This window comes from Sphaerodactylus townsendi, linkage group LG05 (assembly GCF_021028975.2).
Source record: "Sphaerodactylus townsendi isolate TG3544 linkage group LG05, MPM_Stown_v2.3, whole genome shotgun sequence".
Taxonomy (NCBI): Eukaryota; Metazoa; Chordata; class Lepidosauria; order Squamata; family Sphaerodactylidae; genus Sphaerodactylus; species Sphaerodactylus townsendi.
Genome location: NC_059429.1, coordinates 6189537 through 6217115, shown reverse-complemented (window position 1 = coordinate 6217115; position 27579 = coordinate 6189537). Strand labels below are relative to the sequence as shown.

Here is a 27579-nt window from a genome sequence, read left to right as displayed (position 1 = left end):
TGGACTTTGCTAGTTCATTACAACAGCAAATTAAGGAGCTGGCAGTGAGGGGTGGGTCACACACCCCTTTGCCAAGTGGTTGATGAGACTATTGTGGGATCTGAAGACAGTGGCCTGAAGAATTATGGCGCCCTCATATAGCACCACAAAGAGGCTGAGTCACACAGCTCTCTGGGAAATCTGACCCAGTTGTCTTTCTCCACAGAGGGATTGACGGGTGACCTTTCAGCTCAGACACTTGGAAGCAAACTCCCTAGGAAATCCTGACAATATGTTCAAGGAAGTCACCCGGCTGCTTGGGGGCAGCTGTACAAAGGCACCGGAAAGTGGTTTCCTCTCGCCATAATTCCTCAGATGCATTTGCCTCTGCCAAAAACGTCACTACCTCCAGCGTGATCTTGAAATTCCTGTCTTCCAGCAGATAGTAAAGGCAAGACTGTACTAAACTTTCTCTCAGATTTGTCAACAGGGGGAGAATCCTTTGTTGGTGCTCACAACGGTAAACCGTGCAAAATAAAAGAATGTGCTGCGAGGTTTCAGCGTCCTGTGAATTACAGGGACACATTCTAAGAGAGTAGGAACACCTGCAAACCTAACGCAAAGGTTTTCTGATGGGGATGCATTTAACCTTGCTTTTGTAAACAGCCCAAGATAATGCGAAACAAGTCAAGGTCTTTAAATGATTTGCACAGCAATAAGGTGCCCTGTAGCTTATATTCTTAAGCAAGCCTTTATTGGCATAGACAACAGTACAACAATAATAAAAAATGGATTAAAAAGCATATACAAAACAGGAAATAAATGTTAGGTCGAAGGAAACCTACTGGTGTTTGGTAATTTCCAGGAGAAAGTCTGCCACTATCATACAGAGAGAAGGATCAGGGTTGTCCAACAAGTAGTGTAATCTAATTAAATCGGGGAGGTGGGGTAAATGTAAAGGAGTAAGATTCACATACTTGGATCTGATTTCCTTGAATCTGAGACAGTGTAGTAATTGGTGGGCCAGAGATTCAACTGAGCCGTCGTTACATGGGCACAATCTTTTAGCCTTTTCTTGCTTATTAAATCTGCCACGCAACAAGGCAGAAGGCATAACATTAAACCTGGCGAGCATTATGGCTCTCCTTTGAATGGGGTTTATTAAGCAATACAGGTAGTGTGCCAAGTGGCCCCGTTCAAATGGGAGAGAAAAATACAGGGGGGAACACTGTAACTTATATGAAAAAAGGCCGGAGAGCAAATAGCATGGGAACGGGACCAAAGGTTTGCTGATATAATGTCCCACAGTCTCTGCTCTATTGATCTAAGTGCTAAATCGTACCCCAGAAGGGCAAGAAAAGAGGAAGAGAGACCAATTGAGCTGGCTTTTCATGCAGCCAAAGGTTAGCAACCATAAGTGTCCCTGCCAAATAAAAGACTGTGGATATTGCATTGACAAAGGCTTTCACGGCTGGATTTAACTGGTTGTGGTGGGTTTTACAGGCTGCGTGGCCGTGGTCTGGTAGATCTTGTTCCTAACGTTTCACCTGCATCTGTGGCTGGCATCTTCAGAGGTGTATCACACAGAGAAGTGGACTTCTTTCTGTGATACACCTCTGAAGATGTCAGCCACAGACGCAGGAAAAACATTAGGAACAAGATCTACCAGACCACGGCCATGCAGCCCGGAAAACCCACCACAACCAACTGTGGATATTGTTTCTTCTGGATGGGTGGGCACACTCTCTAAAGTAGCAGGTTCACAGCTTTGGGGTGTCGCTGGACTCAGGTCTCCCATTTGATAAACAGGTGACTGTAGTGACTGTGAGTGCCTTTCACCAGCTTTATCTAATAAGCCATCCTGGAAAGGATAGGTTTTGCGCGCTTTGGAAACATTCTGGACCCAATCCAAGGTGCTGGTATTGACCTTTAAAGTTCTATATGAGGCCTTCCGCACTGTAGGATTCGACCTTAGTTTGACGTAGGTTCGACCCGGGTACTCCGCACAGCCATAGAGTTCGACTAGTGTCTGTCTCTGCTCCCGCCCCCTCACCGTCAAATTTTTGAGCTCAACTGGGAGGTACAATTTTTTGCTGAACCCGGGCTGCACTCAAGCCGAAGCCGGCACAGTGCGGAATATCCCTCGCCTCGACTTTCCCGGCCAGCCAATCACAGTGCACTATTTTGGCCATGCGCAGAACGGGAGACTCGCACCTTTAAAAAAAAACCCTTCTCGTGCACGAAGCAATGGCTCAGCTCTGCTCGATCTGCTCCAACAGAGAAGGCTCGCGAAAATGCAGATTCCCACCAGTTTGTGACAGGTGGGAAATCGGCGCGTTGTGACGTCGTCACAACGTAGCTCCTACGTGGCAAAAACGAAAAAAAGGGACGCGCGCACACATTTCCCGCCATAGAACGGCAGCCAATTGGGAATGAGGAGCAAAAGACACGAGGAGGTAACCCCGCCCTCTGAACTTCCAGGGTCCGAGGAGAACTGACCCAGCTGCCTGTCGCGGGTAGTAACCAGAAGAGTCGAGCTCAGGTAACAATTTCCGCCAGAACCTGCAGCCGTAGTCGAACCTAGGTCGCCTCTGCTGTGTGGAAAGCCTCTTCGTTGGTGTTTCTGTCTGGCACGAGATACCTTTTCGTTACATCAGAGTGCAAAGAGGCAAAACACAATGGAGCTTACCCACGCATGGGTGTGCACTGAAAACAAAGGAAGCTTGGAACCGATTCATAGTCTCAAACTAATAAGGGGAGTCTTTATTAGTGAACTCCGTTCTGGATAGAAAAGCGGAGAGACGGGTTCTCTATTCTCATCTAACCAGCTGGATGCCGAGGGATGCTGCCTGCATCTCTCTGTACACATGGGGCAAGACAGAGGGATGTGTGCAAGAACGGTGGTGTGTGGAGGAAAGGCAGGCAGGCAGGCAGGATGTTCCTTGGGAGTAGCAATCCGCACATCGAAGGGATAGTGTCAGAGCAGTGTCTTGAACCCCTCTAGCTATCCGACTCGCTGATCAGCCCACTCTGCCACTGAAGCAGGAGATACGGTACAGTCTTTTACTTCCAACACTATATGGCTTGGAGCCAACATACCTGAAGAACTGTCTTCCATAGGAAGAAGAAGAAGAAGAGTTTGGATTTATATCCCCCCTTTCTCTCCTGTAGGAGACTCAAAGGGGCTTACAATCTCCTTGCCCTTCCCCCCTCACAACAAACACCCTGTGAGGTGGAGTGGAGGAGCTGAGAGCTCAGAGGCTGTGACCTTGGCAAGGTCACCCAGCTGGCGTAATCGTGGCAGGGAAGTGTGTACCAGGCTAAAAACCCGAATTCCCCAGATAAGCCTCCACAGCTCAGGCAGCAGAGCTGGGAATCAAACCCGGTTCCTCCAGATTAGATACACGAGCTCTTAACCTCCTACGCCACTGCTGCTCCTGGGAACAAACCCATCCTCTACATCCTAGATAGAGAGCCAGCGTGGTGTAGTGGTTAAGAGCAGGTGCACTCCAATCTGGAGAACCGGGTTTGATTCCCCGCTCTGCCACTTGAGCTGTGGAGGCTTATCTGGTGAACTAGATTAGCTTGTGCTCTCCAACACATGCCAGCTGGCTGCCCTTGGACTAGTCACAGTTCTTCGGAGTTCTCCCAGCCCCACCTACCTCACAGGGTATTTGTTGTGAGGGGGAAGGGTAAGGAGTTTGTAAGCCCCTTTGAGTCTCCTTACAGGACAGAAAGGGGAGATGTAAATCCAACTCTCCTCCTGCTCCTGCTCCTGCTCCTGCTCCTGCTCCTGCTCCTGCTCCTCCTCCTCCTCCTCCTTTTCTGAAGACCCTGCTTTGGTTGCTTCTGTTATCTGAAGCTAAATGGGTAGCAACATGAGAAAGGGCCTACCTGGTCATGTTGCCAAAACTTTGGGATTTCCTTCTCAGGCAGATTTTTTTTTCTCTATCCCTCATTTTTTTCCCCCTTCTACTAAAGGATGAAGATGTTTTGTTTTGCTTTGTTTCATATTCCTCCATTAACTTTCTTATAAGCTGTCAGGCCTCTCCGAACTGATCCAGAATAGCACTTCTGTTTTAGCAAAAGTCTTTATTTTGAAACAGTGGTTCAGGTAAAATAGGCCACCACCACCAGACATTTATTGACAGAACTGGAAAATTCCCACCCAAACTCCTCTACAAATACTAACCGCCCTACTCCAAACCACACACACCCTTCCCAGAGAAATCTGACTCTTCTCTTTCAGCTAGAAAGGAATGCGGCTGGGCCTCCTTATCTCTACCCCAGAAGGCAAACGGCAACAACAGAACGTGGATGGACGTAACATAAGCCCTCCTCCCTGTTTGTTTGTTTGTTTGTTTGTTTATATGTGTTTATGGCTTTTCTTTATTGACGTTTGCCACCTAAGGGATGCTGTTTGGGTGTAAAGGAGGCAGAGAAACATTATAAACAAAGAAAGAAAGAAATAGAATTCCTTAGATGGTAGATGGCATCCGTGGAGACTGGGATGGGTTGGGGTAGATGGGCGGGGGGGGGGGGGGGGAAATGAGATTGTAAACCCCTTTGAGAAAGGGGGGATATAAATCCAAGCTCTTATGTTCTTATCTGCGGGGGTTCTGGGATCTGTGGCACCATGGTTGCAGGAGCAGGGAAAACCTGCATGCAACCGGAAATGTGCCTTCCAAAAATGTACGCTCATGTAAGGCAGACCACACCAGCATAATGGGTGTTTGATTTGGTACTGCGAGATCTCGTTGGTTTTTTTTTAAAAAAACTTGCAATAACTTCAACCTTATTCTTGATTTCTTCCCATTCCATATAAACTCGGTTAAAGTTCTCTACCCCTTTCGAGTCGTTTCGTCTATAATGGATTGGCAACATTTGAAATGGAAAAAATCAGAGACGCCCATGTAGTTTTTTTTCTTGGTAGGATATTCATTTTTCTGCTGTTGATATTCTCCTTAACCACAACAATTTCAGCGTCTTCCACTTCTGTATATCTTCAATTACAAGGTCAACTATTGGATAGAGAGTTCTCTACCCTAATCACCACAGCCAAGAAAACGTGCCCCCCCCCCACCGTATTTTTCTCTCCCATTTGAACGGGGCCACTTGGCACACTACCTGTATTGCTTAATAAACCCTGTTCAAAGGAGAGCCATAATGCTCGTTAGGTTTAATGTTATGCCTTCTGCCTTGTTACATGGCAGATTTAATAAGCAAGAAAAGGCTAAAAGATTGTGCCCATGTAACGATGGCTCAGTTGAATCTCTGGCCCACCAATTACTACACTGTCTCAGATTCAAGGAAATCAGATCCAAGTATGTGAATCTTACTCCTTTACATTTACCCCCTCTCCCCGATTTAATTAGATTACACTACTTGTTGGACAACCCTGATCCTTCTCTCTGTATGATAGTGGCAGACTTTCTCCTGGAAATTACTAAACGCCAGTAGATTTCCTTCGACCTAACATTTATTTCCTGTATTGTATATGCTTTTTAATCCGTTTTTTAATTATTGTTGTACTGTTGTCTATGCCAATAAAGGCTTGCTTCTTCTAAAAAAATTTTTTACACTTGTTTAAACTTTTTGGTAATTCTTTTTACAAAGATGGTCATTTTGTCCGGTTATATTTATTCCCAAATATTTGACAGTCCTTTTAATAACAGTATATTTGGTTGTCATCTCTCCCTCTCCCTCCTCTGTCTTTATTATATTCAGTGCCAATATTTTAGTCTTATTTTTGTTGAGTAACCAGGGTAAATTCCAAATCTGTGCATTTGGTCCATTGCATATTTCAACTGGCTGTTGGGTTTGGTAATATAGATCACCCCGTCATCCGCACAGCTTTTCATTTTACATCCTTCTTTATTAATTTTTTTAAAAAATACCAATAATAAATAGGTTATTCAAGGTCTTGAGACCTTTCGAATATCTCCTGGGTGACTGTCTTGAGGGGCAGGGAAGTTACACTCTCTTCGCTGACTCCTTCAACTATTTGGCTGAGCACAGCTGAGACTAGAAGACCTCCGGCGAGCTGCCAGCTTTCCTGAGCTTTAACCAAAGTTGGGAAGGAAGTAAATGAGACCATCGCCTACTATTAATAGCACTGGCAGTTCTCCCCGCCCCCCCGCCCCCGCGCTGCCGCCCCCACGCACACACACAACGTGCACCTTTGCAGAGCTGATAGAAAAGGGGCTCTCCGTAAAGAAGAGGCCAGAATTTGCTTGTGTCCCCACGAAAGAAAGGTTTCTGCTTTCCCCTCCCATTCTGCTCTTGGGGGGGAAAAAGGTAGTTTAATTATTGATATAGTGGTGAAATAACAACCAGGCCCCGTACAATTAATAAAGAGCTGAGTGTGAAAAGAACTATGTGAGAGTCTCCTCTCCACGCTGTTCTTGCAAGGTAGGTCAGCGCCCTGGGGAACTACTTGAGGACCGAAGAAGCACAGTGAGGATAGCGGTTTCCAGCAGGCAGACTTTAATGGCAAGCGGTTTACGGAGCTCTTGCCCACTACGCAGCAGTGGCTTAGGAGGTTAAGAGCTCGTGTATCTAATCGGGAGGAACCGGGTTTGATTCCCCGCTCTGCCGCCTGAGCTGTGGAGGCTTATCTGGGGAATTCAGATTAGCCCGTGCACTCCCACACACGCCAGCTGGGTGACCTTGGGCTAGTCACAGCTTCTCGGAGCTCTCTCAGCCCCGCCCACCTCACAGGGTGTTTGTTGTGAGGGGGGAAGGGCAAGGAGATTGTCAGCCCCTTCGAGTCTCCTAACAGGAGAGAAAGGGGGGCTATAAATCCAAACTCTTCTTCTTCTTCTTCTTTCCATCCATCCTGGCCTTCTCCTCCATGTCCCTTTTATCCCTCCCAAGAAGGTTGGGGCTCCCTATTCCAGACTATGGAGCCCTGCCAGCTCGGGATCCCCCCCCCCCGCCGCCGCCAGGGCTCTGGGCCCTCCTCTCTGATTGCAGCCTGGTCTGGGCTGTGTTGGCCCCACCTTGCTTGGGAGAACTGCTGCTGCCCCCTAGGTAATCCAGGCAGTTCCCTGCAGTTTCTCCCAGCTTCTGGCTTCTAGGAGACTCCTGTGTTTGGTGATAAGTCCAGGGGCAGAGTTGCCAATTGCGGGGTTTCCTGGGGTCCCTCGGCAACTGTCTGAGCAAGGGAGGGTGGTGTGGAAGATTGTGGAGTGATAGTGTTACCGCCCAAGAAAAATAGCCAAAATATTTTCTTGAGTCAAGTTACATGGCTACACTGGCTCCATGTCAGGACGCAGAGACTTGTGTAGTTCAGAAGCCTCCACGAGGCTCACAAGGAACGTATATATGTGATTGTGCCAATGTTATATGATTTCCCTCTTGCCTTGCCCCCCCCTCTATTTATTTATTTATTTATTGGTTAGGTTTATATACCGCCCTCCCCCGGAGGGCTTAGGGCGGTGAACAACATGTAAATAGAGCTCATATATCGGACTAAAATCCATTAAAAACGATTAATATAGGCTCTAATAAAATAAAAATAAACCCACCCTATTAAAATGCAGCATTATGAAGATCAGCATAAAAGATGGCACCTACTATCAATTCCCTTAAAAACCAGAGGGAAGGGGCGGCAGGATCCACTTGATATTATAAGGATATTGTAAGGATATTAGATAATGATAAAGGATATTATAAGGATACTATATAATGATCTTTTTATTGTATTTGGAATTCATGACACACACCGGTTTTATGCCTAATAAAGGTTTTGGATTTGGATTTGGACTGTCATTCCAGTAAATCTCTAGATCTGACCTAGAGGTTGGCTGCCTCATACAAAAATCCAACTAGGAAATACATCTAAAGCATAGGTGTCAAACTCGTGGCCCTCCAGATGTTATGGACTACAGTTCCCATCATCCCCTGCCAGCATCATGCTGGCAGGGGATGATGGGAACTGTAGTCCATAACATCTGGAGGCGAACTTATGACTGACCTGTGATCTAAAGTAACTGAGAAGTGGCTGCTCTGCACAATTGATTGACACTGTTGGTTCGGTGTGTGAGTGCGTCACTTGGAACATGTCATTCTTACTGTGCCTTATTGGGGTTGGGGTGTGTGTTTATTTTCAAATATAAATCATGTTTCCTTCTTGGAGTCAAATTCTTGGCAAGATTTTTTAAAACGCTGTGAGACACCAGCAAAACACCCTTCGGGAGCAATATAACACGCTCCAAAGATTAAAATCAGCTTAGTCCATCATAACTCCAAGAAAACCTGATCCTTGTGTTGAACGTCGACCAGTTTTTAAAAGCCCCCCAGCAATTAGCTTGGCTGACATCCCGTGAGAAGAAATGTTAGAAAATGGGAGTGGGGTACACAACAGAAAATATATTTAATATGAATCCATATACAGCATTTGGGGCGTCAGGTCAGCAGAGGCTACCAATCTTGATCCTCTTTGATCTGAGATTGCAAATGCCTTAACAGTCCAGGTGCTCGGGAGCCGCAGCAGCAGAAGGCCATTACTTTCACCTCCTGCATGTGAGCTCCCAAAGGCACCTGGTGGGCCACTGCGAGTAGCAGAGAGCTGGACTAGATGGACTCTGGTCTGATCCAGCAGGCTAGTTCTTATGTTCTTATGTTCAGTGTGAATCTATCTATCTATCTATCTATCTATCTATCTATCTATCTATCTATCTATCTATCTATCTATCTATCTATCTATCTATCTATCTATCTATCTATCTATCTATCTATCTATCTATCTATCTATCTATCTATCTATCTATCTATCTATCTATCTATCTATCTATCTATGGGTTTTATATATTGCCCAACCCCCGGAGGGCACTGGGCGGAATTATTTCTCCTCCAAGGTTATTTCTCCTCCAAGGTTTTCTCCTCCAAGGTTATCAGATGATGATGATGATGATGATGATGATGATGATGATGATGATGATGATGATCTTCATTATCTTCAGCATTTAGGCTCACTAAGACCTTTTTTAGTCTTTTAACAGATTGCTTTTAATTGCACATATATAACCTTATTTTATTTGCCTTAACAACTTGAATTTTGTCTTAAGTATTTTAAGTTCTCTATAAAAGCTGCCAAGCTGGTCTCATCCTGATTGGGATTTTTTTTTAAAGTAGGTTTTATTTCAATTGGTTTTCATTTTAATTGATTAATTTTTTAAAACTAATGGTTTTTAGTTGTGTATATGCAGCTATCAAGAATTGTGCTGTTTTAACTGTTTTATGAACTGGGTTTTATCTTAACTATTTTATGTGCTGAACCTCCCTTGAAATTACAGCAACACAAACATGTGTGTATTGCAGCTTCGCCATAGCTTCACAGTCATCCTCCTCAATTGCAGTGGCGCAGGAGGTAAAGAGCTCGTGTATCTAATCTGGAGGAACCGGGTTTGATTCCCAGCTCTGCCGCCTGAGCTGTGGAGGCTTATCTGGGGAATTCAGATTAGCCTGTACGCTCCCACACATGCCAGCTGGGTGACCTTGGGCTAGTCACAGCTTCTCGGAGCTCTCTCAGCCCCACTTACCTCACAGGGTGTTTGTTGTGAGGGGGGGAAGGGCAAGGAGATTGTAAGCCCCTTTGGAGTCTCCTGCAGGAGGAAAAGGGGATATAAATCCAAACTCCTCCTCCTCCTCCTCCTCCTCCTCCTCCTCCTCTTCTTCTTCTTCTTCTTCTTCTTCTTCTTCTTCTTCTTCTTCTTCTTCTTCTTCTTCTTCTTCTTCTTCTTCTTCTTCATCTACTTTTTACAGTGAAATAGCAAATGGATGAGCTGAAAGCAGAGGAAACCTCCATGGCGAATTTCTATGGAGAATCTCCTGCAGCAGGCAAAATGATGGTCGTGAGCAGCGGAAAAACAAACTTAAGAGCTGGCTGGGTCTTGTGGGTTTTCCAGGCTGTGGCCGTGGTCTGGTGGACCTCAGCCACACAGCCCGGAAAACCCACCAGAACCAGTTGAATCCAGCCATAAAAGCCTTCGACAATACATTAAGAGCTGGTGTTCACTCAAGAGGCAGAAATTGTCTTCAACCCCGACTGGGGGGAAAAGATACCTTGTTTAGCGATTTTTCAAAAAACCAGGTTGAGAGGAATTCAGCAGGATGAACTGAGTTCTGCAGGGCCTGTAAAACTGAGCTGTTCTACCGGGCCTTTGGGGCGGCTGACCGTAGATTGTCCACCCCCTCTTGATGCCCCCATGTACCATCTGTCTATACCATCTCCGGCAATTTGCTGGTCCCCTCCCAGGAGTATTAGTACCAGACGCCGCAAATAAATGTGGGGAGGGTTACAATGCTGCTATGGTATTTTAATGGATTGTAATACTGATTATATTGTTTGTTTATGTTGTACATTGCCTGTTATTTTTGGTTTTGTTGTACACTGCTCAGAGCCCTTTGGGGGGGGGGGTAGGGCAGTATAAATAACAACAACAACAGCAGCTCATTTTGGGGATGAAAGCTGTGTCAAGTTCTTCCCCAAAATGTTTTATAAAACATTTTAAAGACATTATATTTGTGCTGTGTGGAACCCACCTATCTGACTCTATAGTCAAGTCCCTCTCTGAAGTCTGAGGTTAAGAGACGGCTCAGAGTCCTTCACTACCAACAGGATGGAGAAAGGCAATGTACAAATGTTTAATGACTAAGTAAACAAATCATTAAAAGGGGGAATTGCTGACACTGTTATAGACCTTGGCTCATTCCGCACATGCAGAATAATGCACTTTCAAACTGCTTTCAGTGCTCTTTGAAGTTGCGCGGAATAGCAAAATCCACTTGCAAACAGTTGTGAAAGTGGTTTGAAAACGCATTATTTTGCGTGTGCGGAAGGGGCCCTTGTTTCCAGGATGCTGTAGGAGAAGAAACTTAAAACGAGTCCAGCAGCCAGGTACATCTAAGTAGAAAGGAACGTCATGATCTCTTCCTTCCCCAAAACCACCCCCTGCCACCAATAATTTTACCCCAGCTTGCAAAACGGGAACTCCCACCATTGAAAGGGCAACAGGGTTAAACAAGATCAAATTCTGATGGCTTTCAGAAGTGGATCTGGACTGTGAAGAAAGTTTCTTTCACTCCTCTGAACTGGATCCCTTGGGAACGTTGTACCTTTCCCTAGATCTCCTAGATCTCAAGGTGCTTTGCCATATACTGTGCCCTGCTCACAACGGCACAGCGCTCAGCTTCATGTTTTCAGTCACGTGCTATTCTTCCGTCAACCTCTCAGGAATGACTGTGTCAGATGTCAAGTTTGAAGCAACAGCGAGGACAGAGAGAAATGAGCCGGGGCTGTCGAGGGAGCTGAGAGCCAAGTCCAGCTGGCAGAGAAGTTGATCATACTCATGTTAAAACACCACTCAAGTGCTTCTCTAATCTCCTGGCCTTTCTCTTCCTCATGCGCTGAATTGGAGGAGGAAGCCAAAGATAGTACTGGATGGCTTGTTTCCAAATGGAGAAAGGGCATCCAAGATGGTGCCACCAGTCAAACACGTAACTTTGAATCGTTCATGGTTTACACAGGTAATGATTGACTGTTTGCACAGTTAAACCAGGGGTCCCCAAACTACGGCCCGGGGGCCAAATGTGGCCCCCTGAAGGCATTTATCTGGCCCGCCAGGCATGGCGGCGATGGCTCCATTCATGTGCAGTGGGGGCTCAAGGGAGAGGAGGAACCGGCCCCAACGGCTGTTGATTGCAATTACATGATGGCACCCCCAAATCTCCATGAATTTTCTGACCCAGAGTTGGAAACCTTACACGTGGCAACGCCTGCTCCGCCCTTCCCTCTCGGCTACTCCATGTGTTGCTCTCAGGCTTTCTGTTCCGCCTCACTCCCATTGGCATCAGCCAGGCTGAAGCGAATAAGCTAAGCTGGCTGCTAGGGAGGAAAGAACCCAGGAAGATACCTGATCCTGGGTTAGATGGAATGCTTCATTGGGAAAGTTCTGCTTTTTTTTTTTTACAGGGGAAGGTATTCCAAAGCCCCCACAACAATATTTGGAGCCCACCCTGTACTTGACATACTTTGGCCACTGTTCTAAAAATAGACCATGACAGAAAGGCTGAAAGGTGAAATCAAACATTTTACAATCATTTGTGCATAGGAATTTGTTCATAGTTTTTTTTAGTCCGGCCCTCCAACAGTCTGAGGGACAGTGAACTGGCCCCCTGTTTAAAAAGTTTGGGGACCTCTGCGTTAAACAGCTAAACGTTAAACTTTTACACACTGTTTTTTCTGATCACACCCCTACAATGTACGTTTCCGCAGTGGGCATGCCAGCCAATCAGGGGAGACTGGCGAAGCGAGCTCGCCAGGTAGTGGGGGATTGCTAAGAGTTCAGCAACCGGGTGTGTCTGCTGTGTGCTCACTGCGGTGGGGAGGGAGAAACTCCGATGAAGAGGACACGGTTTCGCAACAAACAGGTTTGGATCTGCATGCAAATTTCAAGTGGGGATTCGACCAAGGTAACCAGTGGAGGCCATGACATCAGGAGTCTTCTTGTAGATGAAATGAGTATTCATTTGGCAAGGCTACTGTATCATATGGAGAACATATTCTTCCTTGGCTGCACTGCTAAAAATGTGCTGACATGACGAGCAGGCTGAAAGCATGAGAACCGGAAACCAATTCTTTTAGGTTGACCTGGCTATTGCCAGAGAATGGCCTTCCCATCTCTGCAATGCCAACAGGCTCTTTCTGATGTTCTTATGAGTTACTGCCTAAAATGGCACAATGGCTCACCCCATCCCGGGCGCCACTTGGGCAGGTCAAGTTGATTTATGGCTACCATGCAGGAGGTGAAAGCAATGGCCTTCTGTGGCTGTTGCTCCCAATCACCTGGTCTGCTAAGGCATTTGCAATCTCAGATCAAGGAGGATCAAGATTGGGAGCCATAAATCGACTTCTCCTCCATAAATCTGTCCAAGCCCCTTTTAAAGCTATCCAGGTGAGTGGCCATCACCACCTCCTGGGGCAGCATATTCCAAACACCAATCACATGTTGCGTGAAGAAGTGTTTCCTTTTATTAGTCCTCATTCTTCCCCCCAGCATTTTCAATGAATGCCCCCTGGTTCTAGTATTGTGAGAAAGAGAGAAACATTTCTCTCTGTCCACATTTTCTACCCCATGCATAATTTTATAGACTTCAATCATATCACCCCTCAGACGTCTCCTCTCCAAACTAAAGAGTCCCAAACGCTGCAGCCTCTCCTCAAAAGGAAGGTGCTCCAGTCCCTCAATCATCCTGGTTGCCCTTCTCTGCACTTTTTCTATCTCTTCAATATCCTTTTGCCAGAGATGTGGCGACCAGAACTGAGACTACAGGACTCCAAGTGCCGTCGCACCACTGCTTTATATAAGGGCATGACAATCTTTGCAGTTTTATTCTCAATTCCTTTTCTAATGATCCCCAGCATAGAGTTTGCCTTTTTCACAGCTGCCATGCATTGAGTTGGCATTCCCATGGAACTATCAACTAAGACGCCCAAATCCCTTTCCTGGTCTGTGACTGATAGCACTGACCCTTGTAGCATGTATGTGAAGTTTGGATTTTTTGCCCCTATGTGCATCACTTTGCATTTTGCTACATTGAACTGCATTTGCCATTTCTTAGCCCACTCACCTAATTTATCAAGGTCCGCTTGGAGCTCTTCGCAATCCTTTGCGGTTCTAACCACCCTGCATAATTTGGTATCATCTGCAAACTTGGCCACCACGCTACTTGACCACCATACAACTTGGCACCACACAAACTTGGTCACCACGCTACTTGACCACCACACAACTTGGCACTTTGCAATAAATAAGTGGATTATGGTTGCAGTTTGGGCACCCGGCCTCATCACTGACATATGACATAGCAACTGTGCATATTAGGAGGGTTGTGGGTGGCATCCTTTCCCATTTGTATGAAGAAGAAGAAGAAGAAGAAGAAGAAGAAGAAGAAGAAGAAGAAGAAGAAGAAGAAGAAGAAGAAGAAGAAGAAGAAGAAGAAGAAAGGGGAGGGGGGGGGGGGGAGGAGGAGGAGGAGGAGGAGGAGGAGGAGGAGGAGGAGTTTGGATTTATATCCCCCCTTTCTCTCCTGCAGGAGTCTCAAAGGGGCTTACAATCTCCTTGCCCTTCCCCCCTCACAACAAACACCCTGTGAGGTAGGTGGGGCTGAGAGAGCTCTGAGAAGCTGTGACTAGCCCAAGGTCACCCAGCTGGCATGTGTGGGAGTGTACAGGCTAATCTGAATTCCCCAGATAAGCCTCCACAGCTCAGGTGGCAGAGCGGGGAATCAAACCCGGTTCCTCCAGATTAGATACACAAGCTCTTAACCTCTTACGCCACTGCTGCTCTTTTATTCTTTCTGCTAAAACAAGACCAGGAGCTGATAGTGGTACACACCATGAATTGTTGATATTGGAAATTAGCATAAACATTGAAGAAAAACACCAAAACATTCATAGCACCAAAATATAATCTAAGGAACTCTTCTGACAAGTGTAGAGACCTTATAAAGAACAGATAAGTTCAAGTGAACACAAAACTGGAATAACTACAGACTGAAACCAGAGATATTTTCAAGGAAGAAGGTGCAAAGACTATACCTGTAGCCAAAAGAAATGAAAAGTTTTGATGGATAACTGAGGAAGCTCTTAAAATGGCTAAACATGGATGAGAAGCAAAAGTAAAAGGCAGCAGAACAAGAACCAGAAGTCTAAATGCTGTGTTCCAGAAACTTGCATGTACAGGCAAAGCAACGTATTACAATAGCCAATAAGAAGAGTCAGAATAGAACAACAAAAAAAGGAAGAAGTCTGTTCCACAAGATCCAAAAAAATCAAAGGGTAATTTAAAGCGCTGTTAGGCATGCTGAAAGATTAACACAGAATTACATTAACTGAACAGGACAAAATGAAGAGAAGATGGGAACAATACTTTAAAGGACTATACAGAAGAAATGAAAGGGTAACAGATTCCTTCCAAGAAGAAATTTTTGAATAAGAAACTACAGTTTTAGAAAGTGAAGTGAAGCCTGTGCTCAAGGAGCAGCAGTGGCATAGTGGCTAAGAGGAGCAGCAGTAGCGTAGTGGCTAAGAGCAGTGGCTAAGAGCAGGTGCACTCTGATCTGGAGGAACCAGGTTTGATTCCCAGCTCTGCCGCTTGAGTTGTGGAGGCTTATCTGGGGAATTCAGATTAGCCTGTGCACTCCCACACACGCCAGCTGGGTCACCTTGGGCTAGTCACAGCTTTTCGGAGCTCTCTCAGCCCCACCCACCTCACAGGGTGTTTGTTGTGAGGGGGGAAGGGCAAGGAGATTTTAAGCCCCTTTGAGTCTCCTACGGGAGAGAAAGGGGGGATATAAATCCAAACTCTTCTACTCTTCTCTTCCTCAAAGCACTTGAGAGAAACAAATCATCAGAAGCTATTCTAAGCCACAGAGCTGGAGTCCATCAAAATCTTGACAAGAATATGCCGACTGATATGGAAGCACAAACAAATGACTCACAGACTGGAAATGCTCAATCAACGTTTCAGTTCTGAAAAATCAGACATCAAACACTGCAGCAACTACCAGACCATTGTCCTTATTTTTCATATAAAGTGATGCACTGGCGTAATGCCCATTGGGCAAGGTGGGCAGCTGCCCAGGGCATCACCTTGTGGGGGGGCATCAAAAGGCTGGGTTCATTTTTGGGTATTTTAGTGGTTTTCCATTTTTGGCCTGCAGGGGGCACGGTTTTTAGGCTAGCGGCACCAAAGGTTCAGCGTATCATCAGGAGACTGTCCTTATGCTACCCCCCAAGTTTGGTGAGGTTTGGTTCAGGGAGTCCAAAGTTATGGACTCCCAAAGGGGGTGCCCCTATCTGTCATTGTTTCCAATGGGAGCTACTAGGAGATGGGGGCTACAGTTTTGAGGGTCCCATAACTTTGGCCCCCCTGAACCAAACTGCACCAAATTACTGGGGGTATCGATTGAGGAGCAGACTTCTGATATGAGACCCTGAAAGTTTGAGACTGTGCCTTCAGAAATGTGCCCCCACAGCCTACAAACCCCATTGACAGCAATGCAGAACACTCAATGCAAGAACAAAGATTCTTGGGCAAATTTCTGGATGATGTTCCTGCAGGGGAGTGCACTTTTGGATGTATACGGCACCAAGAATTTCAGGGGTATCATTTGGAGATTATGGCACCCCAAGCTTTGTTGGCTTGCAGTTTGGTTCAGGGGTCCAAAATTATGGACCCTCAAAGGGTAGCCCCATCTCCTTAGCAAAGAATGGGGGGATGGGGCACCCCTTTGAGGGGTCCATAACTAGTTGGACCCCCCCCTAAATAAACTGCACCAAAACAGGGGTACCATAAGGATAGTTTGCAGATGATTCCCTGAGAATGTTGAGGTGCCCGATACATCAAAATATGCCCCCTGCAGGAACATCCCAGAAATTTGCCCAAGAATCTTTGTTCTACGTGCGTTAGATTCAATATTGCTATCCATGAGGGTTGCATGAGCCTGCGAAGACAATTTCTGAAGGCTGCGACAGTCTCAAGGCACTTTTCAGAGATCTCATCATGAACTGCCCCTGATGATACCCCCCAGGTTTGGTGCAGTTTGGTTCAGGTTATGGACCCTCAAAACTGTAGCCCCCATCTCCTATTAGCTCCCATTGGAAACAGTGGGGGATAGGGGCACCCCCTTTGGGAGTCCATAACTTTGGACTCCCTGAACCAAACCTCACCAAACTTGGGGGGTAGCATAAGGACAGTCCCCCGATGATATGCTCAAATTATGGTGCTGATATGTCTAAAAAGGCACCCCCTGCAGGCCCCAATGTCCTGGTGCAAAAAAAAATTGGTCATGGTGGAGTGGCCGCCCATTGGGGGGGGGGGGCATCCAACTCAGGTTTTGCCCAGGGCTACAGTTTGCCCAGGGCTGCCTCGTTACGCCCCTGAAGTGATGCTCAAAATTCCGTGGCTCCATCATTAACCAAAAGGGAGACTGCAACCAAAAAATCAGAAGGCAACCAAGATTGGGAAGGGCAGCAGTGAAGGAGCTAAGAAAGATTATGGCCTGTTCTGCATTGGTCAAAAACAGCAGTTTGGGAATGGTAAAAACACCGTTCGGGGGGAGAACTTTTGCACAGCTACTGCTGCTGAAATGAAGTTGCAACGTCCTATTTTCCCCAAACCGGCGTATTGGAAAATCGCTAGTGATTCTTTTCAAAAATGCCGTTCTGCAGCCGCTACTGAGCAAATGGCCAGGCAGAAAGTGCTTCTGGCAATTTTTGAAAATCTCGGGCTAAGGTAAATATAACAGGGCAACTCCAGGGCAGATCCTGTGCAGCTTCGGGAACCGTGAGGAATTCCTGGCTGCACAGGGATATTTTCCGTGCTCACCCCGGGATATTTTGACTGTGCAAAAATGGTCCTAGATTTCAGAACCCACTGGGAAAGAATTTGGCATCAAGGTGGTCAAAGGGCAGCCCAAATCCAATTAGCATCCTTGAGTAAACCAAGTCTTAAACTGTTGGGGAATGGAATATTTAAAGGACTACTTTCCCTGACCGTCTGAGGAGATATGCACCGAAAATTCTGTTCTGGACGCCCCCTACCTGTAGAAAATGAGATGGGAAAGTACCAGAGATGCTGACTTTGTTATTATTTTGGCACCAGGTAAAAACTGTCCCACTATTTGCTTTTGATGGCAAATAAAACGGACTTGATAGCATTCAAGCTGTTTCTTGAAAGGAGCAGCAGTGGTTAAGATCAGGTGCATTCTAATCTGGAGGTACCGGGTTTGGTTCCCCGCTCTGTCGCTTGAGCTGTGGAGGCTTATCTGGGGAATTCAGATTAGCCTGTGCACTCCCACACACGCCAGCTGGGTGACCTTGGGCGAGTCACAGTTCTTCTGAGCTCTCTCAGCCCCACCTACCTCACAGGGTCTTTGTTGTGAGGGACGACACAGGGAAAGGAAGCCCCTATGAGTTTCCTTACAGGAGAGAAAGGAGGGATATAAATCCAAACTCCTCCTCCTCTTCCTCCTGTTGTTGCTGCTTCTGTTTGGATTGGGTTGTTCAAACTGTTCAAAACTGCTGAGAATGAATCATAACCTGCTTTGCACACAGGATAGACATTTTGTATATAGGCTTGGGGAATAATAATGCATCATCACACTGCATTTCTAGCCGGAACAGATGCATCAAACTGCATCTAGCCGGAACAGGCTGTTTGCTCATGATGCAGCGGCTAGGAATGGGGACACAGCTGCTCTTCGACATGACGTGTCCCGGACTTGCTAGAAATAATTGTGAGAGGTAATCCAAAGGGCTGGCAGTGGAAAGGGTAGCGTGATTCATAAAGTCCAGGTAAGCCATTTCCGTCCCCTACGTCCTCCTGCCGATCCCCACACGATGACGGACGCGAAGGGACACCTGCAGATCACGCTGCGCTCTTCCACTCCTTGTCGTTCCTTGCCAACGATTGCTTGCATGTGTGAGGAGTCGAATTAAACCTCATTCCGACGGGCAGCCCGGGAGATAATTTTAGCCATCCTCAGCTTTCACTGTCCTGCCTCCTATCCGCTCACTGTTCCCAGCTGGTCTTCAAGGGCTGGGCCTCTCACAGCTGATGTAGAAAACTTGCATGCGCTCCCCTACAGTTGGCCTGACTGTGAGTCGCAGAGGTGAACCTAGTCACAGTGACTCCAACTCTGGAGACAGCTGCTGCTTGCTATGCTAACCCTGCAGAAACTGTTTTCTATCCAACATTTAATTCTATGGCCAACTGGGAAACACAAGAACCGGGTTAGCCAAACCTCAACAAAAACTTGCCACAGCACAAGGAAGCGTAATAAATTGATGAACTGTAATAACTATTACTCGTATACTAGTCAGCAATCAATGAACAGTAATCATATGAAACGTCCAATAAATACTGTTAACACATAGTCCGTTTCTACTCATTCATAGTCCGTTGAAAGAACAAGTCAAGACGTGATGGGACCTCGGTCCACGCACCACGCTACCAAATTGTGCACGTCGCGTTAAGAGCAGAGGTGGGATCCAGCAGGTTCTCACAGGTTCCCGAGAGTAGGTTACTAATTATTTGTGTGTGCCGAGGGGTTACTAGTGGTGATTTGTTTTGCCCACGTGATTTTTTGCCTTCGTTACGCCCCTCCTCACACCTCTCAGCAGTAGCGCGCAGAACTTGAAGCAGTCTAGCAGGAGGTGCACCGGCGTGCATGGCAGCCTGCGCGTGCATGCATTCATTTCCCGCCCAAAGACCGGAGCAGCAGCTGCATCCTTGCCACAGCCCCGCCCAGGAATGCCCCGCCCCCGGAATACCCGGCCACGCTCCCATCGTGCCCCGCCCAGCCCCATTGGCGCTACGCCACAGTTTGAATCCCACCACCATGGGAACCTGTTACTAAAATTTTTGGATCCCACCACTGGTTAAGAGGCTTTCCTCGCCGCTTCGCATCTTCAACCTGCTCAGCTGTTCTCCCGGCTATTTGCACAATTTGGTAGCGTGGTGAGTGGACCGAGGTGAGTGGACTAGTATATGAGTAATAGTTATTACAGTTCATCAATTTATTACGCTTCCTTGTGCTGTGGCAAGTTTTTGTTGGGGTTTGGCTAACCCGGTTCCTGTTTCTATTCCATTTTGCTATCTTGCCTTCTTTTTTCAATTGGGAAACACATCTGCCTGGCCCGTGTTCTCTCCTCCTGCATATGACAGCAGCGTAACTATAGGAGGACGCAGGGGGGTGGAGCCCCAGATGCTGCTTTTTTAAATAGAAATTTTATTAAGTTTGTTAAAAACAAAGCAAAACAAAAATCAGATTAACAACATATCATAGATATCTAACATTGATATCTTATGTCCGTTACATACATTACGTTGGCATATACATCAATCTTAAATCTAATTTATACAATACTACATTGATGTTTCTGCCATAGTTTCCGGCCTTAAGGACCCCTTAAGGTCTCTATTAGGCTCTACCTATTTCTAAGGTAGGCTCTTCTACCTCATCAAATAGCTCCGTGTATGTACCGTATTTCCCCGAATATAAGACAGTGTCTTATATTAATTTTTGCTCCCAAAGATGTGCTATGTCTTATTTTCAGGGGATGTCTTATTTTTCTGTGTTCTGTTCGTCGGGCATGCTTCCAAACAAAAACTTTGCTACGTCTTACTTTTGGGGGATGCCTTGTATTTTGCACTTCAGCAAAACCTCTACTATGTCTTATTTTCCGGGGATGTCTTATATTCGGGGAAACAGGGTAGTACTCTAGTTCCAGGTCTACTTCCTTTTCTATATTTATTACTCTGCCATGTACATTTTTGCTGGAAAATAAGAATACTTCTGATACTGAACTTATCTCTATATTTACATTTTCTAAGTAGTTTCCTTTTTCCCAACATTTCATCTTATATATGTCCATTATTTATTATTAAACATCATTATCATCTAGCAAATCATAATATTCAATAAGCCATTTAAACATGATACTAACGTATTAATCAACGTTGTTCGTCATTATCTTCTTCTTGACCTTAACATTTAATACTATGGCCAATTGGGAAACATATCTGCCTGGCCTGTGTTCTCTCCTCCTGCATATGGCAGTAGCGTAACTATAGGAGGGCGCAGGGGGCTGGAGCCCCAGATGCTGCTTGGTCAGGTCACATGGGGGGATACATTGCCAAGCTTCCCCTCCAACTTGGCCAGGTCACATGGGGGGGATACATTGCCAAGCTTCCCCTCCAACTGTGCCCCTGCAGGGGGGCACAATTGAACACTGAGCTGGCCAGCACAGCCATGGCTGGGCCTGTTTAATGCTCGGCTTAGGTTGCCCAGTTCAGTTCAATTCAATTCAATTCAATAAGCCTTTATTGGCATATACACAATAGTATAAAAATACAGTTCCAGTTAAAAAGTGAATAGTAAAAAAGTCACACATTCAGTTTACAAACTTCTGACAAAAACTTTGCCACTATAAGGCAACAATGAAAATCCTGACAATTTAAAAGCGTAACTATTTTATCTGATTCAGTATAATCAATCATAGGGTCTATAGCTTGGGATAACAGGCTGGATCGGAGTTCTTGGTATAATAAGCAGTTCAGGAGAATGTGTGGGATGGAATCCAGCTGTCCTCTGCTACAGGTACAGAACCTCCTATCGCTTGGAAGACCTTTAAGTCTTCCTCTATGTAGCGGAGATGGCATGATGTTAAATCTAGCCAGCATATTGGCTCTCCTGTGTATGGGATTTGTGAGCGCTGTAATATAATAGGCTGGGTATCCCTGCATGAATAGGTTGCCCAGTTCTAGCATTAAACTGCAGGCTTTGAGTTTGCAATTTAAAGCCCAACCCAAGCTTCACTGAGTCCAGGATCGAACTGAGTGACTGGAGTTGGCCATCTCCAGCTTTATACTGTTGTCTCTGCCTCCAAACTCCACCCTGGGTTATGGCACCGACAGTTGACATTTGTTTGGTTTATTTATTTTACAAAATGTATACCCCGTGTCTGCCCTTGTAAGGGCCATGAAGGAGGCTAACTAGTTAAAATTTGCATAATTAGAGTTAACTCCCCCAAATTCTCCCCACACCACTGAAACAAAACCAGGGCTGAAACATAAGACATAAATCTGGGCCTATCATCTAATGGGACTCGCCGCCGCCCCCCCCTCTCCCGGGGAGAATTTTAAAAGTGGGGTTGGCCGGACGCCTCTATTATTGTTATCGCTGTTTTAAAGGTTTTAAGCAATTTATTTATAATTATATTTTATGCTGTACACTGCCCAGAGCCCCTCGGGGATGGGGCGGTATAAAAGTCCAAACAATAAATGAATGAATGAATGAATGAATGAATGAATGAATGAATGAATGAATGAATGAATGAATGAATGAATGAATGAATGAATGAATGAAAATATTGGTCAGGAAGGAGGAATTATTGAGGGGATGCCAAACAAAACAAAACTCTTTATGTGCTGGTGGAAGATGGCAACAGTACCCATGTCCGGACGAGAGCCCCAGCGCGGCGCCCGGACTGGTTCCAGGGCCGCGCAAGACCGCGGCCCCGACCACGAACGTAAAATCTATGGTCCTATGGCAGGGTTTCCAATTCTGTCAATAAAAGTCTGAAGCCATATTTTACCTGAACTGCTGTTTCTAAATAAATACTTTTGCTCACCGGGGGGGATAGAGGGGGGGGGTTACAATGGTTCAGTGGTACATCACATGTTTTATTTGCTAGGTTTAGTCCCCAGTTTCATTGGTTAAAGGATCCTTTCCAGGATGTCACTGCTGGAAAACACCTTCCTCTGCCTGAGACGGCCACTCTGTGGAGATGACTCTGGGCTAGATGGACCCAAGGTCTGACTAGGCAGGTGGCAGCTTTCCGGGGTCAGTCATGTTCATCTGATTAGCACTTGCAGCTGGACATTCCACACCTCAAAGCCGTGGGGTGAAGGAATGGATGGAAATCTGATAGCCCCAGCTGGCAACTCTCCATTGCACAAGATTAACCGCAGCACTTGAACGTCAAGGGGTATTTCTGAAGGGACATTTCTGGCCAAAGGGGGATTGGAAAGCTTTCTTAGAAGTTACCAGCTTTGAATTACTAGTTGCTCCCCAGGTTTGCACACCCTTGCTAATGAGAAACATTGGTTTAAAAAAAACCCCACAAAACATTTAGTGGTTGGTGGAAGTGAAGGACGTTACGCTGTTTCCTGCCTCAGTGACAGAGGAGGACTGAAGTCGTGACGTACGGCGCAATGAAGAGACGAGACGCAACGATATCATCCGGTGGAGAGAAGCCAGCGGTGGGCTAGCGCGATCCGTGGATCTGGCTAATCTGCCGTACCGTGGTCCCTGGCACCTTTTATTAGGGTTTGGGAAAGGCGGGAGAACGGGAGAAGATTGCGCAATTCATAGCCTGTGTACGTGCAGGAGGAAACGTCTTCGTCTGGGTCAATTCCACATCTGGGGGTCTTGTGACCCATGACTCAGGCATCTGGTGACCTATGAGTCAGGGGGATCTCGTGATGGGTGCGCGCGTGCGCCCAGAAGGGGACCGATGGCGCAGGCATTCCTGTGCTCTTTCTGAGCCTCTGCTGGGTTCGCGGGCTCACCCCTACAGAGGACTTATCAGTGAGTCGGATAGCTAGAGCGGTTCAAGACCCTGACCACCTTTTCTGTACCACTCTGATGCTATCAGAGCTGGGAATCAAACCCGGTTCCTCCAGATTAGATACACGAGCTCTTAACCTCCTACGCCACTGTAAACATTTGCACAGGCCTGCCTGTACAGTTGGGAGACGTGGCAGAGCCAGCCTGATGAAGCCTCACTGAAGGAGAAGTAGACTAGCTGCTGAAAGCTCAAGAGAAGGGTTTGGATTTATATCCCTCCTTTCTCTCCTGTAAGCAGACTCGAGGTGACTTACGAGCGCCTTTCCCTTCCTCTCCCCATAACAGACACCTTGTGAGGTAGGTAGGGGTGAGAGAGTCTGGAGAGAACTGTGACTAGCCCAAGGTAACCCAGCAGGAATGTAGAAGTGTGGAAACACATCTGGTGCACCAAATAAAGCCTCTGGCACTCAGGTGGAGGAGTGGGGAATCAAACACGGTCCTCCAAATTAGAATCCAACTGTTCTTAATCAAGTTGTAATCAATTGGTTAGACTTTTAAGCTAAAATGGTACAGGTAACAAAGATGTAGGTAACGTCTAAATAAGCACTAACACATTAAACACGTCACCCACTAGGCAGCCAATTTAGGTTTGGTATTTCTTATATATTAAGGAACAGTTGATCACAAAAGTTCATTCCTAAATATTGCGGTCTTCAAGGTGTGGTAGGATCTAACAGCTTCTTGGAAAGCGTCTATTACCTATAGAACACCTCATATGCAAGTAAATGGCAAATTGGCACTGAGGAAGGCACCGAAGAGCACAATTTTGTGCGATGCGTTCCTGCCAGCAATGAATGGAAGACCGCAATATTTAGGAATGAACTTTTGTGATCAACTGCAAGAACCTGGAATTTGAATGAATGTGGAAACACCTTTGAAGGGACTGTTTATGTTTAGATTATTGAACAGAAAAAGAGAAAAATAATTCATGTGATGATACAACAGTGAATGATGAAATTCAGTTGATATGAGATAGATCCGGAGTCTGCAACCTGCAGCTCTCCAGATGTTCATGGACTACAATTCCCATCAGCCCCTGCCAGCATGGCCAATTGGCCGTGCTGGCAGGGGATGATGGGAATTGTAGTCCATGAACATCTGGAGAGCAGCAGGTTGCAGACCCCTGAGATAGATATATGATTACAATTGTATGTGATGAGCATTGTTCCTTAATATATAAGAAACTAGCGGGCCCGGCCACGCATTGCTGTGGCTCAGTCTGGTGAAGTGGAAAAGAAAGAAAAGGGGAGGCGAACGGTTTGAACATGTGTCATTGCACAATGCTTTCAAGGGAGGGGAAGGGCAAGGGGCCCATCACTCCCCTCCCTCTCTCCCGTTCCCTTGCATGGCACCCCGCCCTGTTCCTCCCTAACGTTCCCCTTCCTCTGCTAGGGTGGGTGGGCCATGTGCAGGTGGCTGGTCCTGTCCCTTTCACTCCCTTCCCTTGCAGGTGAATTACCTAGCGTAAAACATGCTGGGAGGCATGATCTACGTTGTGTTCAAATTTCAGAGCGTTTGGTCCAGCAAACCCCCAGACCCTCCCTCACCTTCCCCTTCCTCCGCTAGGGTGGGTGGGCCATGTCCAGATGGTGGGCCCCATCTTTTTCACTCCAGATGGCAGCGGTTTTCAAGGAAGGCATGGTTGTTTCCCTTGTATCAGAGGGTGTTGCTTTGACGGCCAGCAGATGGCGCTGTTGTGGAACAGAACTGTGGTTCCAACAGGTGTGGCATGTACACAATAACTGGCACAGTTGTGACATGTACACAACAGGAGGTGTGGAAACAGTATGGAAACCTGGCCGCACGCGAATGCGACGTTGTGTGAAAATTTCAAAGCAATCGGTCCAGTAGTTTGAGAGATTACCTGTCAGCAGAAAACGCACTGATAGATTTTTATATATATAGATACCAAACCTAAATTGGCTGCCTAGTGGGTGACGTGTTTAATGTGTTAGTGCTTAGACTTTTAAGCTGCCACGAGGCTCTTTCATAGTGGAAGATAATTTGTTTTACACAAAACAGCTCGTGATTCAAGAAAAAATGATGAAATCTTATTTTTTTAAAAAGCACGACCTTGTTTTTGTTGTGGGAGTCATTTTGTTACTCATTGCTTCCGAAGCATAAATTCTTCAGATTAGAGTCATCACTTCTGTAACCAACAGAGACAAAATTACAAGCAGAAAGACCAGCAGGAAGCCTTTGAAGCAATTTACATACGATGTGGCAAACTCTGAAAAAAGGCGCTGTTCTAGTGGTGACTGTCGTGTAGAAATGTGTCTGTATTGCATAGTTTATCCCAACATGTACAAAGCCCGGGTAAACAATTGGATTTATTACCAGACACTTCTAGAGTGGAATAATGGTTGGCTAGCCAAGGTCGGTGAGGAATTTTCTTGCCACGGATGCCACTCACGTGACTCTCTCAGCAGTGGATTCACAACCTGAAGGCCACACACACGCACACTGCTGCCAGATCTGGCCTGGTAGTTCTCAGTTACCAACACTGCAATATAGAGGCTCGCTCCGTTGATTTTAGTTCAGTAGGTTATGTTTTGCAGACAAGGTTGCCCTACGTAAATAGCACCCACTCTTTGTAGTGATGGATATCCTGCTATACAGCCCGTTGTCTCATGGAGAACTGCTAGTACAGACCTGGGCATTATACGGCCCGCGGGCCACATCTGGCCCGCCGGATGACCCTGACTGGCCCCCCTGCTGTGCTGGGGAGCGAGGCGTCTTTGAAAGCCCCGCAGAAGCCGGTTGCCTTGGCTGCCGGCTTCTGCGGGGCTTTCAAAAGCGCCTCGCCCCCCTGCCTTTTGGCCCGGCCCTCCACAATATTTTCTGTTTCTTATGCGGCCCCATGGAAAAAATAATTGCCCACCCCTGTGCTAGTACAATTGGATTCTCCTACACCCCCTTTGGAGTAACTAGGTAGTGCTATTACATTGTTTTTGTGCAGCAGCTGTAGTTCACTGTAGTCTTATTGTTTATTAAGGTTGTAGCTTTTGTATTACTGTTAATGTTATGGAGTTAAGAAGAAGAGGAGGAAGAAGAGTTTGGATTTATATCCCCCCTTTCTCCCCTGTAGGAGACTCAAAGGGGCTTACAATCTCCTTGCCCTTCCTCCCTCACAACAAACACCCTATGAGGTTGGTGGGGCTGAGAGAGCTCCGAGAAGCTGTGACTAGCCCAAGGTCACCCAGCTGGCGTGTGTGGGCGTGTACAGGCTAATCTGAATTCCCCAGATAAGCCTCCAGAGCTCAGGCAGCAGAGCTGGGAATCAAACCCGGTTCCTCCAGATTAGATACACGAGCTCTTACCCTCCTACACCACTGCTATACCACGTTATGTAGTATGTATGGATACATTGGAAACGTATGTTGTAAATGTATTGATATATTGTTATTTGGTTTCTGTTTATCTATTGATATTTTGATATGCTGATGACTGTTAACTGTTGTGTATTGTTATTACTATACTGTTAACATATTGTTTTGCTGTTAATGTATTTAATAGTCTGGATCCAGTTTGATGTATGTTGATGTGTATTAACATAGCGCTGCCGTTATTGCTATTAACATATTGTTAGGTTTGTAGTGTTAAGTCGCCATCTGAAATTTGACTTTATTTCAGTTTTATGTATTTACTAGTCATAGTGTTATAATATATTTTATTTATTTATTTATGTTGTTAGCTGCCCTGAGTCTTTCGGGGATAAAGCGAGGTATAAATTAAAATGAAATCTTGTGTATGAATGATAACTACCGTGTTTCCCCAAAAATAAGACAGTGTATTAATTAATATTAATTTTTGCTCCCAAAGATGCGCTATGTCTTATTTTCAGGGGATGTCTTATTTTTCTGCATTCTGTTCGTCGGGCATGCTTCCAAACAAAAACTTTGCTACGTCTTACTTTCGGGGGATGCCTTATATTTCGCACTTCAGCAAAACCTCTACTGCATCTTATTTTCAGGGGATGTCTTATATTCAGTGAAACAGGGTAGGTGCTGACGAGTCACAACCAACCTATGGTGACTCTTCATGTGGTTTTCAAGGCAGAGGTGATTTGCCTTCCTCTATGTAGCAGCTCTTGCTTTTCTTGATAGTTTCTCATCCAAGTATATCACTTTGCCATAAGGTACTCAACACCTTGAACTATGTCGGCGTGTGAGAATCAAACTAACCCAAGGGCTTTTCCACGTGCCAGACCTCCTGCCACTTGAAAACTTGTTTTTTTTTTCTTGATAGAATACAGGAAAGATGTGAACAGTAATTTGGAAAGCCATCTGAGTTGCATACATTTGACTGGGATGAAACTTTGTCCATCTGAGCAGGAAAAAAAGATGTGAAGTAGAAGCAGTTATACTACATTGTACCAGTTTTGCACTGTTTTGCACT

General features: G+C 46.0%; 1 protein-coding gene across 5 annotated transcripts in view; it reads right to left on the bottom strand.

Annotated features, from left to right (window-relative positions):
• The window catches only part of ATCAY (ATCAY kinesin light chain interacting caytaxin), a 602799-nt gene that overhangs the window by 487032 nt on the left and 88188 nt on the right, over positions 1 to 27579 (bottom strand). The window lies entirely within an intron of this gene.